The sequence below is a fragment of the Schistocerca gregaria genome, chromosome 7 (genome assembly GCF_023897955.1).
Source record: "Schistocerca gregaria isolate iqSchGreg1 chromosome 7, iqSchGreg1.2, whole genome shotgun sequence".
Lineage (NCBI taxonomy): Eukaryota > Metazoa > Arthropoda > Insecta > Orthoptera > Acrididae > Schistocerca > Schistocerca gregaria.
The window spans coordinates 273,561,568-273,576,688 of record NC_064926.1 but is presented as its reverse complement, the minus strand read 5'-3'; the positions used below and the strand labels follow the sequence as shown (position 1 = coordinate 273,576,688).

Below are 15,121 nucleotides of genomic sequence, written 5' to 3'. Positions count from 1 at the left end.
CGAATATCCAGTCCCTAGGCACAGAAAATTCCCAACCCGGCCGGGAATCGAACCCGGACCCCTTGATCCAGAGGCAGCAACGCTTGCCACTAGACCACGAGCTGCGGTCTCTTAGCGGAAAAGCTCTTCAGTCCAGTCATACAGTTGGCCTGGTATTTCGTACGCTCGTATTTTGTTCTTTAGACGGCAGTGGGGAACGGTATCGAATGCCTTCCTGAAGTCAAGGATCTGTCTGAACGCCTGCCATCTACTACTTTCTGCGTCTCGTGGACGAACAGAGCGAACTGGGTTTCACATGAGCGTTGTTTTCGGAACACGTGTTGTTTTCCGCAGACGAGATTTTCGGCCAGTCATAGTAAAGTAAAAGAATCACTAAGGACAGAAAGGAAACACGCCCAAAATTTTCTAAATTCATTTCGTTGCATCAAAGGAGTCCAAATGGGTAGGCATATCGTTTACTAAGGGCAATAGAATTTGTCCGTAATCAATAAAACGCCTCAGGCAACAGGTACAATTAACTGATTACTGTAGGAAGGGAGATGTTCTGGTCGTGTTCCCTTTCGGCTGCAAACAGTATTTCCTAGGCTGCACTGGTGTGGTCTGATTACATAGCAATTGAAACAGCTGAACTGTTTGCGTTCTGTGTGAACTAATGCATAACCCAACAGTAGCACGTAGCGTATTTTGTTAGTTTGTCTCGTGAATTATTAGCTTCATGATTAAGTTGAACTCTTCATAATGAGTTCAACGGAAGAAGAAACTGACAACAGAAAAAAGAAGAAGGATACCATTGAAACTGCAAATATAAGAGAAATACGATCAAAAAGACAACGTTTCGGGTAGAGAACAATTGAACTGAAAAGGACAACTTGTTCCAGCTAAACAGCCAGGATCAAATAGTTGCGGCCACTGTATTTCGAGTGAGCAGGCTGCTAGATGTCTCGTCAGTAAATGTAAGCATTGGCATAAGTGTGCACTTTTACTATATCTTGTGGATTTTAACAACCTGCAAGCATCAAAGGAGTGCTACATATGTAGACATACCAAGTCCCACAATTTTGTGTCGAATACGCAATATACTCTCCACTAAAACGTTAACATGTCATGAGCAGTCAGCGGACAATGGAACATAACGTACAACCAGAAACGTTTTTGGAGATCTGAAGATGAAAGTGTTACCTGTCCAAACCGGTCAATAAAATACAGTTTTGAACACGATCTTGACTATACAAAATTTGTTTAAAGTACGTATAGATCGCCTCTTCTCATTTCTCGTTATGAGAACTTCAATCAAACAATTCTGCCCTATCAGAGTATCATGAATTTAGTTTCAACAAAGGTATGCTGTATGTATCTCAAAGTAAGATCAACACCAATAGCCTTCGAGCTGATTGCTTTTATTTGAGGAATACTCCGATGAATCTAGAACTTCCTGAGGAACCTGCCTACAATGCCAAACATTCATAAACACCTTAAAAATGGATTAATGTATACTAAGAAATGTTTAATTTAGATTCCTAAAGAAAAGCTGCAGTTTTGGAATGAGATTTTAACATATTCGACAACAAAGAGAGATGAAAGTGAAGTGACGAGAATTCTTAAGTCAATGCGTTTATTTTTGGTGAAATAGTACCTAAATTGTATTTAGCTTGATGAAAATATGTCACTTAAATTTGTACCCTCAAAATGTAAGATTTTTAATTTTTGTTCCACATGGTTTACTGCAAAAAGAAAACGTGAAGAATGGCAACAAAATTTTTAAGCTGCCAGTAACACAGTCCTGAAAAAACTCTACCATCTGGTGAGCAAGTTGTATGAAACAGGCGAAATACCCTCAGACTTCAAGAAGAATATAATAATTCCAATCCCAAAGAAAGCAGGTGTTGATAGATGTGAAAATTACCGAACTATCAGTTTAATAAGCCACAGCTGCAAAATACTAACACGAATTCTTTACAGACGAATGGAAAAACTAGTAGAAGCCGACCTCGGGGGAAGATCAGTTTGGATTCCGTAGAGACACTGGAACACGTAAGGCAATACTGACCTTACGACTTATATTAGAAGAAAGATTAAGGAAAGGCAAACCTACGTTTCTAGCATTTGTAGACTTAGAGAAAGCTTTTGACAATGTTAACTGGAATACTCTCTTTCAAATTCTAAAGGTGGCAGGGGTAAAACACAGGGAGAGAAAGGCTATTTACAATTTGTACAGAAACCAGATGGCAATTGTAAGAGTCGAGGGACATGAAAGGGAAGCAGTAGTTGGGAAAGGAGTGAGACAGGGTTGTAGCCTCTCCCCGATGTTATTCAATCTGTATATTGAGCAAGCAGTAAAGGAAACAAAAGAAAAATTTGGAGTAGGTATTAAAATCCATGGAGAAGAAATAAAAACTTTGAGGTTCGCCGATGACATTGTAATTCAGTCAGAGACAGCAAACGACTTGGAAGAGCAGTTGAATGGAATGGACAGTGTCTTGAAAGGAGGATATAAGATGAACATCAACAAAAGCAAAACGAGGATAATGGAATGTAGTCGAATTAAGTCAGGTGATGCTGAGGGAATTAAATTAGGAAATGAGGCACTTACAGTAGTAAAGGAGTTTTGCTATTTGGGGAGCAAAATAACTGATGATGGTCAAAGTAGAGAGGATATAAAATGTAGACTGGCAATGGCAAGGAAAGCGTTTCTGAAGAAGAGAAATTCGTTAACCTCGAGTATAGATTTAAGTGTCAGGAAGTCGTTTCTGAAAGTATTTGTATGGAGTGTAGCCATGTATGGAAGTGAAACATGGACGATAAATAGTTTGGACAGGAAGAGAATAGAGGCTTTCGAAATGTGGTGCTACAGAAGAATGCTGAAGATTAGATGGGTAGATCACATAACTAATGAGGAAGTATTGAATAGGCTTGGGGAGAAGAGAAGTTTGTGGCACATCTTGACTAGAAGAAGGGATCGGTTGGTAGGACATGTTCTGAGGCATCAAGGAATCACCAATTTGGTGTTGGAGGGCAGCGTTGAGAGTAAAAATCGTAGAGGGAGACCAAGAGATGAATACACTAAGCAGATTCAGAAGGATGTAGATTGCAGTAGGTACTGGGAGATGAAGAAGCTTGCACAGGATAGAGTAGCATGGAGAGCTGCATCAAACCAGTCTCAGGACTGAAGACCATAACAACAACAACAACAACATAACACAATGCGCCGTAGAACCACATATTTTTAGAAAAACTAGAATAATTTTGCTTTAGAGTTTTTGTATGAATTAGCTTTTTGTCCCTCCAGTAAAATTTGTAGAAGTGGACTTGTTCCCGTTTTGCAGTTAGCATTTCAAATGAGCACAAGAGAAAATTAGGAAACTACGAGTATCATTGAACACCATGACCTATGACATAAGCAAGAAAAGAGTTTATGTTTTAAGATACTTCGTAGATATTAAAACATTAGTATACCAAAAATGTAACTCTTGTAAGATATCAAAACATAATGTTTACTAAACAGCTTGATTTCAGACTTCAATATTTCCAGTTGCTAGATTATAATTGCACAACACATTACTAGCTGCATTTATACCTCCTTTATAGGCTCTGAAAAAATACCGTATAACTTCCCACAGTTTGAGCACTACACAGTTGAGTGGGCTCGGCAAATATTACCGGCGCATTAGTTAGGCTCCCGTCCGCTTGGGAGCGCGGCGCGCGCCTCGCCGTTGCCAACCCACCCGCCTGTGCGCTCCAGTTGCCGCTTCCCTCTCAGTCAGGAAAGCGCAGCCTATCCGAAGGGAAGTGTCAGCCCACTGTGCTTCCTCATCGGGCCGCCGCTACAGCTGCGCGTAGCGTACACCACAATTGCTTTGTCGCTTGGGGGAAACACTAATCTCGAGGAACGCACTATCATCGAACACTGCAGGTAAGAAGCGCCGGTCGCTAGGCTCACCTGTTGTAATTGATGCAATTTACCATGCCGGCGTTTTGTAATACATATCCGTCTGTCACTCAGTAAGAGATCCTGCAAGGGACTGGCGGCGCTACAGGTGTAGCGGATATGGTTGGTAACGATGCGGTGGGTGGCGTGATTCCGCGCCGGTTAGCGTTGAACTGTAAATGTCACGGAAGACAGTGCAAACCGGTATGAAGAAGTACACGGTGATAGCACGTTAGAAATCCGTAATTTTGCGGAGCAGTCAGCTGAAAATATAGGCGCAACCACTACGGCTTACAGAACAATTTCCTCGGCGTTTAGTATCTGTTGTAAAGAATTATTCATTGCAAAGATACTTCTAACTGTCGCTTTCTTCGTTGTCCGCCGTTCCTTAGTTGCTCAAAAATTCATGGGGCTATGTTCCGCTTTTGTAACTAATTGAAAAGCAGTTTGTTTTTTACGATACACGTTTCATTTCTTTCATTTATGAAGCATCTTCAGTGGTCTGTAATACATTTTTTACACATATAATAAATACTTTTGTAGTAGTTACAAGTATATTAATATATTACTTTTTCTCATGTCACTCTTGTTTGCCAAGTTAGAAACAGCTTTCGTAGCACAGATTTCGTACCCTTAAATTTTTGGTGTTACTTAGGATTCACAGTGTTGTTCATATGTATCATCCTGGAAACGTGATACGGAGACAGAGTAAACGCATATCCAAGATGACTCATATTAACTAACGACAATGGAAATCGTAAATAACACCAAAAGAACAATTTAACCTCACGAAACTTGTCATGTAAAACTTGTGTCTAACCAGAAAAGCCGGCCGGTGTGGTCGAGCGGTTCTAGGCGCTTGAGTCTGGAACCGGGCGACCGCTACGGTCTCAGGTTCGAATCCTGCCTTTGGCATGGATGTGTGTGATGTCCTTAGGTTAGTTAGGTTTAAGTAGTTCTAAGTTCTAGGGGACTGATGACCTCAGACCATAGTGTTCAGAGCCATTTGATTTTTTTTTAACAGGAAAAACAAGAGTGACATGAGAATACTTGATAGAGAAGTAGCGGCTCCGGTCTCGTAAACTGACTGATATGCGGCCGGGAGAGCAGTGTCCTGACCAACATGCTCTTCCGTATCTGCATCCAAGTGATGCCTGTGGGCTGAGGATGACACGGCGGCTGGTCGGTACCGTTGGGCCTGCATGGCCTGTTCGAGCAGAGTTTATCTTTATATATTAAAACGAACATGTATAACAAGCCAGAGAAGATGCTTCGTAAATAAAAGAAGCGAAACGCATATCGCAAAAAAACAAACTGCCTTTCATTTAGTTCCAAAGACGGAACATACCTCCATAAATATTTCTGACTGTGACAACATTAAATCTGAATCGATGGAGTTCCATTTTAAAATTACAGAATTGGTATTGTTACCATCAATTCATTTCACAGCTGTAAAATTGTTTTCAATGAAATCTGAAACCAATTAGGTAGCCTTAACAAGAGATATTGTATTGTGTTTTTGCTCTGGGTTGACAAGTCTGGAAGCAATCCGGATACGTTACGTGCACCTACTACCGTACTCGAAACGAAAATAAGAAACATAACGGAAATTGATCAGCTAGACCCCAAATGATAATGGCATTTTTCTCTCTGGTATTGGATGCTTCGAATCATTACGCAAGAGATTCAGCCGACGGAAAATCACAACAAACCACTACTTGGCACTCCGAGCTATTCCGCTAATAACTGAGCCTCAGCCGACGCCAAGGGTAAAGGATGCTGAGTAATGATGTATTATTTTACGGAAAGCAAAATCGGCCAAATCCGCTTGAATTTTCTTTGTTCTTGCCGTTTGTCGACAATTGCTGTTCAGAGAATCTGAAAACATTTCTAATAAATAAGCACTTTCCCTTGTACAGGGAGTGAGTGATGGAGACGCTAATAACAGTTTCTTGTACTATTTTCACGCCAACGATTGCCAGAGGAGCCATTGAGTTTGTGAAAAGTTTCATACCATAAGTATGTTCTAAAAGTCAATCGTATACTGTACTTCAACTCTGTGTGTCAATTGTGGAGTGGAAATGGTAGTCAAGTATAGAACTTTGAATGAAAGTTGTTTCTTAGAAATCAGCTTTTCTACGCGTGAGTGACGTCATATTGTCTGCTAATGTACCGGTAGCAGTTTTTTGTAGAAATCAAAATAAAAAAATTAGAATGTCTGCATTAACATACGCAGTAAGCTTTGATTACCCGAAACAAATGCCCAAAATTTGTTTCAGAACTGAGACTCGTCTTACTCTCTCTCGCATTCGGTAGGACCCTCCGGTAATTCAGATTTAGGATTTCCGTAATTTCCCCAAATCGCATCAGGCAAATTGTTCCTTTGAAAGGCACGACAGATTTCTTACCCCATCCCTGAAAAGTTTCGAGGAGCTTGTGCTCTGTTTGTAATGAGTTCGAAGTCGACAAGATGTTAAATCCTACCCTTCGATCTTCTCTCTCTCTCTCTCTCTCTCTCTCTCTTTGTTACTGAATCGTTTTAAAGACTGCAGTAATACAGGATCACATTCTTGTTTGTTATTTTGTTATTCTAACCACTTAGCAGCTGTCACAAGGTTGTGGAAAAACTTCGTCACTGGGTGGTTCTTTTTCATCACTGTCGTCGCGACGTTCTTCCTTGTCGACGCAAGAGTCTTGGTCGTCGATAACACTAAGTTGTTATATCGCCTGTCGATTCTTGAAAGTCACTGGGCGCGCACGAATTTGAATTAACCGAATGGAAGACTTTCGTTTAACCGATGTTTCGTCTGGTCGCTTTTCAGGTAACTGATGTTCTACAGGATTGGAAAAAAATCCATCCTGTCTCAATAGCGACAAGAATATGTGAAGCCTCATAGCGCTAAACGCACCTAAAAAGGCTTAGGCACAGTTCGAGAGATCAGTATTTATTAGATGTCTAGGAGCACACTGCAAGGACAAACAACCGAAGAGTAGACAAGATGAGCAACAACATCGCGTTTCGGAAGCTGAAGTTCATCTTTAATTAGCTACCTACTACATTAGTTTACTGTTGTTTTTTCTTTTTCTTAGCTGTTCGCAAAACTCTGTTTAATTTGAGAATGAGTTTCAGACGACGATTTTCCCGCAAATAATCAGTTTTAGTGGCAACGCTAAGGAACTGGACCAGAAATATTTCGTGACTGTTATGGGTTTATGAGTCGTTCGATTACGTGAACCAAAAGTCAGGGTTCGATTCTTATTCTCTTCTTAAATGACTTTTTTCTAACGCATAATACACTCTATGTTCAAAAGTATCCGGACCCCACTATGTAATGCGGAATTGAAAACACTCTCTCGCAAGAGGCAGACCCGTCAGTATCAAAGTAGGCACAAATTATTGTGTTGACAGTAGAGAAGCAGTACCATAGAATGGGTCTGTCACGAGATCAGTGACTTGGAACGTGGACTAGTTATTGGATGTGACCAGAGTAAGACAATCAGGAACATTTCAACCCTTCTAAAACTACCCAAATTAACTTTTGACGATGTGATTGTGAAGTCGAAATGTGAAGGAACAACCACAATTAAACAAAGACCAGGGAGGCCTCATGTAATGACGGACGGTTCATCGAGCATTGCGGAGGGTGATTTCAAAACATCACATGAAATCAGCGGAAGGAATCCCTCTTGAGTTCCAATTTGCTACCAGCAGATCAGCTAGCATAATGACTTTGAGTACGGAGTTAAAAACAATGGGGTGCAGTGGCCGAGCCGCTCCTCATAAGCCACACATGTCAGTGGACAAAGCTAAGCGACGCTGGAGGTGGAGCAAAAAGCGACACCACTAGACAGCGGATGTCTGGAAACAAGTGATTTGGAGTGGTGAATCACGATATACCTTGTGGCAGTCAGAATGCCTGGAGAACCGTGCCTACCATCATGTGCTGCGCCAACAATGGAGTACGGAGGATGTGGTGTTGCGGTACGAGGTGTTTTTTGTCTCTCGTGTGCAATCTCATTATTGTGCTTAAGAAAACTCAAAAGATGAAGGATCTGAACATATTTTCCAGCACTGTGTCCTGCTTACAGTGGAAGAATATTTCTGACACGATTATTGTTTGTATCAGCATGACAATGGAGCCTGTTATTAAGAAGCATTTGTAAGGCAATAGATTGTGGACAACTGCATTCGTGAAATCGACTGGCCTGCCTAGACCCGATCTGAACCCAATGAACACTTTTAGGATGAGTTAGAATATGGACTTAGCTCCAGATCTCAGCGTCCAATCATTACCTTCGCCGGTCTCGCCTCTGGAGGAAGACTGAACTGCTATTCCTCCAAAGGTATTCAGGCACCTCATTGGCAGTGTCCCCAGCAGGGTTCAATCTGTCATAAAGGCGAAGGCCGGACGCACCCCTTATAAATGTCCACTGAGAGATGTCTGGATACTTTTTATAGCACCACCTCTAACAATGCTTCACATAAGTAAAAACTGGTAATTTGCACTAGCAGTATGGCGTACTCCACATCTACATCTACATGGATACTCTGCAAATCACATTTAAGTGCCTGGCAGAGGGTTCATTCAACCACCTTCACAATTCTCTATTATTCCAATCTCGTACAGCGCGCGGAAACAATGATCCCCTATATCTTTCCGTACGAGGTCTGATTCCCCTTATTTTATCGTGGTGATCGTTCCGCCCTATGTAGGTCGGTGTCAACAAAATATTTTCACATTCGGAGGAGAAGGCTGGTGATTGGAATTTCGTGAGAAGATTGCGTCGCAACGAAAAACGCCTTTCTTTTAATGATTTCCAGCCCAAATCCTATATCATTTCTGTGACACTCTCTCCCATATTTCGCTATAATACCAAACGTGCTGCCTGTCTTTGAACTTTTTCGATGTACTCCGTCAGGCCTATCTGGCAAGCATCCCGCACCGCGCAGCAGTATTCTAAAAGAGGACGGTCAAGTGTATTGTAGGTAGTCTCCTTAGTAGGTCTTTTACATTTTCTAAGTGTCCTGCTAATAAAACGCAGCCTTTGGTTAGCCTTCCCCACAACATTTTCTATGTGTTCTTTCGAATTTACGTTGTTCGTAATTGTAATACCTAGGTATTTAGTTGAATTTACAGCTTTTAGATTAGACTGGTTTATTGTGTAACCGAAGTTTGAGTTCCTTTTAGCACTCATGTGGATGACCTTTTCGCTATTCAGGGTCAACTGCCACTTTTCGCACTATTCAGATATTTTTTCTAAATCGTTTTGCAGTTTGTTTTGATCTTCTGATGACTATATTAGTCGATAAACGACAGAGTCGTGTGCAAACAACCGAAGACGGCTGCTCAGATTGTCTTCCAAATCGTTTATATAGATAAGTAAATGCAAAGGGCCTATAACACTACCTTGGGCAGCGCCAGAAATCACTTCTGTTTTACTCGATGACTTTCCGTCAATTACAACGAACTGTGACTTTTCTGACAGGAAATCGCAGATCCAGTCACATAACTGAGACGATATTCCACAAGCACGCAATTTCACTACTAGCCGCTTGTGTGGTACAGTGTCAAAAGCATTCTGGAAATCCAGAAATACGGAATCGATCTGAAATCCATTGTCAATAGTACACAGCACTTCATGTGAATAAAGAGCTAGTTGTGTTTCACAGGAACGATGTTTTCTAAACCCATGTTGACTGTGTGTCAGTAGACCGTTTTCTTCGAGGTAATTCATTATATTCGAACACAATGTATGTTCTAAAATCCTGCGGTATATCGACGTTAACGATATGGGCCTGTAATTTAGTGGATTATTCCTACTACCTTTCTTGAATATTGGCGTGACCTGTGAAACTTTTCAGTCTTTGGGCACGGATCTTTCGTCGAGCGAACGGTTGTATATGATAGTTAATTATGGAGCTAATGCATCAGCATACTCCGAATTACCAGTAATTGGCTGCGTGAGCTAGTTCTCACATCGCAGGACGAAGGGGTTCGTGACTATCAAAGATTAAGTGCTAGGGTGTGTAAACAAACCTTGGGGCTGACGATACCTTTCCTTAATTAGGAAATGTACCTCGCTGTTACCAAACAACAGGTTTTTAGAGATATACAATAATGAAAATAGGATTAATAATAGTTCTCTCGTTTAAATTGAACTTAATGATTTATTTGAAAATGTCAACAAACGGCTAGTCGTTAAACTTTAACGAAACACAATGTACAAAGTTCTACACTTCTCAGAAAACGATAGTCTCCGTAACTGCAGTCCATTCAAAGTAGTAGTACTGTTCAGGTTTTGGAACCACAGACTGGTCACTGAAAGCCAACATACTGTACTTAATGGAGTGCCTATGTCAGTTACATTTTCAGAACACGCTACCACATTTGTATGTATATTAAGAAAAAAGAAATTCCACAGCATGCTGAAAAAGTAATGACAACGAATTTTTCTATGAGGCAATTTTTAAATTACTTTAAGTAAAACATTCATTTAACATTGCAAATCTTTTATTTTGATGTCTACGTAGTTGCAGCCCTCTGCCACTAGTGAGCTCCGAACTGTAGCGTGTAACATGGCGGTGTGTAACGTAACTATGTTGGTGCGTGAATATCAGCGTCTGTAATAGTTTCGAATTCGAAGAGTTCGGTCACGCATGGAGGGTCCTCTCCATTACAAAGTCACATCACAGCAAGGTGACATGGGCAAAAATCCGATGCCTTGCTTTCACTGTCATCGATCAACCTCCATACAGTCCCGACTTGGCCCACTCCCATTTCTTCGAGGGCTCAACTTTGGTAGTGATGAAGCAGTGCAAGCAGAGGTAAGGTTATGGTGCCGTCAACAAAGATAATCTACAGAGGCAGTATCAACAAACCGGTCTCTCGTTGAGAGATACGTATTCATCGACAGGGTGATTCTGTTGAAGATGTGGGATGCTAGTAACGTTTGTTTTATTTGAAAAGTCTTGCGAGGTTTCTCTAAAATATTCTGAGACATTACTTTTCAGTAAGCCTTCGAAGTTTATTCACCAAATTTACTTTCACTAATGAACTGTGACATGTTTTAGGGATAAGAAAGAGTTTTAAAGACTATGGCTTATGTTAATTCTAGAACATTCTACAATGATGGTGTTATAAACCTTGAAATTTTGACACATGATACATCCATTCTTGACTTTTGTCGGTCACAACGTTTTTCTTTTCTCAAAAAATTGCATGCAGCATGATTATAATAGACTAAAATTATTTCTACAAAAACTTAAAGTATTTAACATTTATATAGAAAGAAGTCAAATATTTTGGTGCTCGTGTATTCAATAAAATAGAAAGAAGATTGACATTTAATTTCTCGTCGACTACGATGTCATTAGGGACGGAGCCGAAGGTTGTTTGGGAGGAAGGAAGGGATCGGAGATCGGGCGGGTGCTTTTCCAAGAAACCACGGGAAACTTAAATCTGACTGGTCGTATCGGGAATTGAACTGTAGTCAACTCGAACGCGTGTCAAGTGTCTTAATTACTTGTAATACAAAACTAACCTAGCTAAGAGTCCCCCACGGTTCATTTTCATGTCACACTTTCATTTGACTCTTATACCTTTTACTCCAGCGTCAGTAAACAAAGATGAATCTATTTCCGCTTAATACACTGTCAAAAGGAACAGGAGAAGAAACATTCAGATGAAAATATAACAAAGAATTGTGTTTAGGTATAAGAAGAATTTAAGGCTGTGACTGTGTCAAATAATGTTATGTAAGACCTTATCAAGGCACTGGCTTCATACCGGGAAGCAGCTGATGGGGTGACAGGGAAAACTGGGCCAGTCTTCGACGGTTCACATTCATTCTTAAACAGCTGTCAGCCGACGTATCGATTTCTTCACTGTCTCTTCCCGTTATACCAGAGCTAAGAAGCTATACTGAGAGTATCAGTTTTGCTGGTAACTTTTCATTGTTTAAAGAAAAGGGGTACGATTCCCGTTCGTGCTGTTTTTACTGTTTACATGTTTAACTTCAGGCTGGGGTTGGGGGAGGGAAGGGGGGGGGGGAGAGACTGTTTTATCATTCACCTTTTATGAAAGAATTGCAGCTAAAGAGTGCCCATAAGCCCACATTCTTTACCTCTGTATGCAATGTAGAGCCGACAGTATGTTCTTAGATTCCACCTTAAATCATTATCACTAAATGTTATGAAGGGAAGTTAGTGTAACATCAGGTCAACACCAAAATCTTTAAAAGCTTTAGTGAAGCTAATGTGGCGTCCTAACAAACTGTTCTCTTATTTTTAAATTAATCATAATAGTATTTTTATAACAACACTGCATATTTGAAAATCTTTCTAGTAGGACAACCAATAATAGCTATTCCGAAGAATAAGCTGCAGGTCCGTCCTTACCTAATTACCGCCTGCGTGCGAGAATAGCTATAAAATCCTCTCTCGCAGCAGCAGAGGTCGTCCGTTTTACTGGACACCATAACGAAAATACTATTACAAAATACTTAAACATAAAATGGATTACTATGAGTAGGTTAACACTAATAAGTTTTAAATAAGTTAAGACTTGTTAATTTATCTTATTTATTAATAATTATCTATCTTACTGCAGTGCTTACAAATAACAGGCGCTGAGTTAACAGTCCAACTAATCTATACTACTACACAAGGCAAGTTCATGAACTATCTAGGAGTATGCATACGGAGCGATTTGAAGCAGAAAGACCACATGAAATTAATTGCGGGTAAGGCAGGTGCCAGACTGAGATCCATTAGAAGAATTCTCAGGAAATGCAGTCCATCAATAAAGGAAGTAGCTTACAAAACAATATCGTTCGATCAATACTTAAATATTGTTCGTCATTGTGGCATCCGTACCAGAGGAGACTAATAGAGGAAATAGAGAAGATCCAAAGAAGAGCAGCGCGTTTCGTTACAGGTTCATTTAGTAGACACGAAAGCGCCAAAGAGATGATAAAGTGACTCCAGTGGCAGATGTTGTCAGAGAGGCGTTCTGCATCACGATGTGAGACCGTACGTTCCTAGAAGAGTCAACAAATGTACTATTTCCTCCTAAGGATGTCTCCCGAAACTACCATGAAGATAAAATTAGAGAGATTAGACCACACACGAATGCTTACCAGCAATCTTTCTTCCCGCGAGCTATTTGCGACTGGGACAGGAAAAGAGAAGCGACAGGGGTACACAAAGCACCCTCTGCCACATACTGCTATTTGGCTTGTGGAGTGTAGATGTACGTCCTTCGGAGAATCAGAGTTCATGCTACCTCTGTAATGACCTTGTGCTTCCTTTCTTCTAATGAAGTCGTCGACGTGACGTTAAATACTAAGCTCCTTGTTGTCTTCCTTCATTAATAAAAATACGCTACTTCCAGTCATGCTCATGTTTACTTTTTTCACGAGATCGGACAAGTTTCGAAATAAGTTCACTAGACAAAATGTTGGTCGTTCCCTTAAAAGAGCACTCTGTTTGCCTTGGAATGCTGTAAATAGTGAACTGTTAATGTGGGAAACCTATAAGGTATCATCCGACACGAACAATTGTCGCCATACTTACAAAAGGCCTCGCAGTTGCTATGTATGTATGGGAATTGGATACACGCTGTAATCTCCTTCTCCACACTCTCTTTGTCCACCTTTCCCTCCATCTTTCATTGTCCATCTCGTCTTCCTCCGCATCTATTCGTCCATCAGCTTTTCCCCTCTCTTTGTCCAACGAGGTAAAAAACAAAACGGCACATTTTCACTGCAGACCACAGCACAGTATTTTACATCTCAGTCGGTTTAACAGAAAACCTGTATGCTCTTGTTTAAAAAATTATATAGCCTGTGTCTGTCTGAATCTTTAATAAAGTATCGGGTAAAAATCTGAAGTAAATTATCAATTACTTTTCAAAATTTTTGCTAACTTTATTTCCACATTATACACGGTGTCCCACTCAAACCTCCCTGATTTCAGGGACCCAGGAGAGAAAAACCACAGTAGATACGATAATGAATAATGCACCACGTTGTAGAGCACCTCAAAGAATTTATATTCCCACGTCAGAAGTGCCAAGTATCGTCGCCAGCCGGCCGCTGTGACCGAGCGGTTCTAGGCGCTTCAGTCCGGAACCGCGCTGCTGCTTCGGTCGCAGGTCCGAATCCTGCCTCAGGCATGGATGTGTCTGATGTCCTTAGGTTAGTTAGGTTTAAGTAGTTCTAAGTCAAGGGGACTGATGACCTCAGATGTTATGTCCCATAGTGCTCAGAGCGATTTGGAGCATTCTTTATCGTCGCCAGAGTGCAGCAAGGTCACATGAAGTGAAAATGGCGACTCCACAGTAATGCGCGCTAGCAGTAGTGTGGTTTGCAGAAACAAAATCGCCGACTACTGTTCAAAGAAATTATTGTCATGTGTATGAATGGCGATCCACCAGGTGTGAAAACATTTAAGGAATGGTATAGGAAGTTTCTGGCCACAGGAAGCGTTCTGAAACTTCTAGCGGTGCACGTTGCGGAGTTTCAGAAGAGACAGTGGAGGACACGAGACAAACTTTTCTCAGAAGGCCACGTAAGTTAATTCGTCAAGCATCTAGGCAGCTGGATCAACATTGTATTGCCTAGTTCACCAGCGTCTTCGTATATGTGCTTACAAAGTTCAAATTCTGCAACATTTGTCGCCAAACGACAAACCACGCCAACAACGATTTGCTGCGGATATGCTGCAGCGTATTGATATGTTCAAATGTGTGTGAAATCTTATGGGACGTAACTGCTAAGGTCATCAGTCCCGAAGCTTATACACTACTTAACCTAAATTATCCTCAGGACAAACACACACTACCATGCCCGAGGAAGGACTCGAACCTCCGCCGGGACCAGCCGCACAGGTATTGATATGGATGCCAGCTTCCTGGAAAGATGTTTATTCTCAGATGAGGCAACTTTTCATCTGTCAGGAAGGGTTAATAGGCGTAATGTTTGGATTTGGGGTTCGCAAAATCGGCACGTTGTCATTGAACATGTTCGTGATGGCCTTAAACTAAACATCTGGTGTGGGCTAATGGATGACAGGATTGTTGGACCGTTCTTCTTTGCGGAACAGACAGTAAATGGGTCAGTGTATCTGGACATATTGGAGCAGTTTTTGTACCCACAGATACAAGACTTGCAACCTAATATTATTTTTCAACAAGA

The 15,121-nt window shown here is 41.0% G+C and overlaps 1 protein-coding gene across 2 annotated transcripts in view; it reads left to right on the top strand.

The window, feature by feature from the left end:
- Nucleotides 1–3,733: 3,733 nt before the first annotated feature.
- The window catches only part of LOC126281451 (uncharacterized), a 183,618-nt gene continuing 172,230 nt past the window's right edge, over nucleotides 3,734–15,121 (top strand). Inside the window, exon 1 of one of the 2 annotated variants that reach the window (XM_049980426.1) lies at nucleotides 3,734–3,910. The gene's annotated coding sequence lies outside the window, so the exon portion shown is untranslated. The remainder of the gene's footprint in view (nucleotides 3,911–15,121) is intronic. The other variant, XM_049980425.1, reaches the window with a different exon arrangement.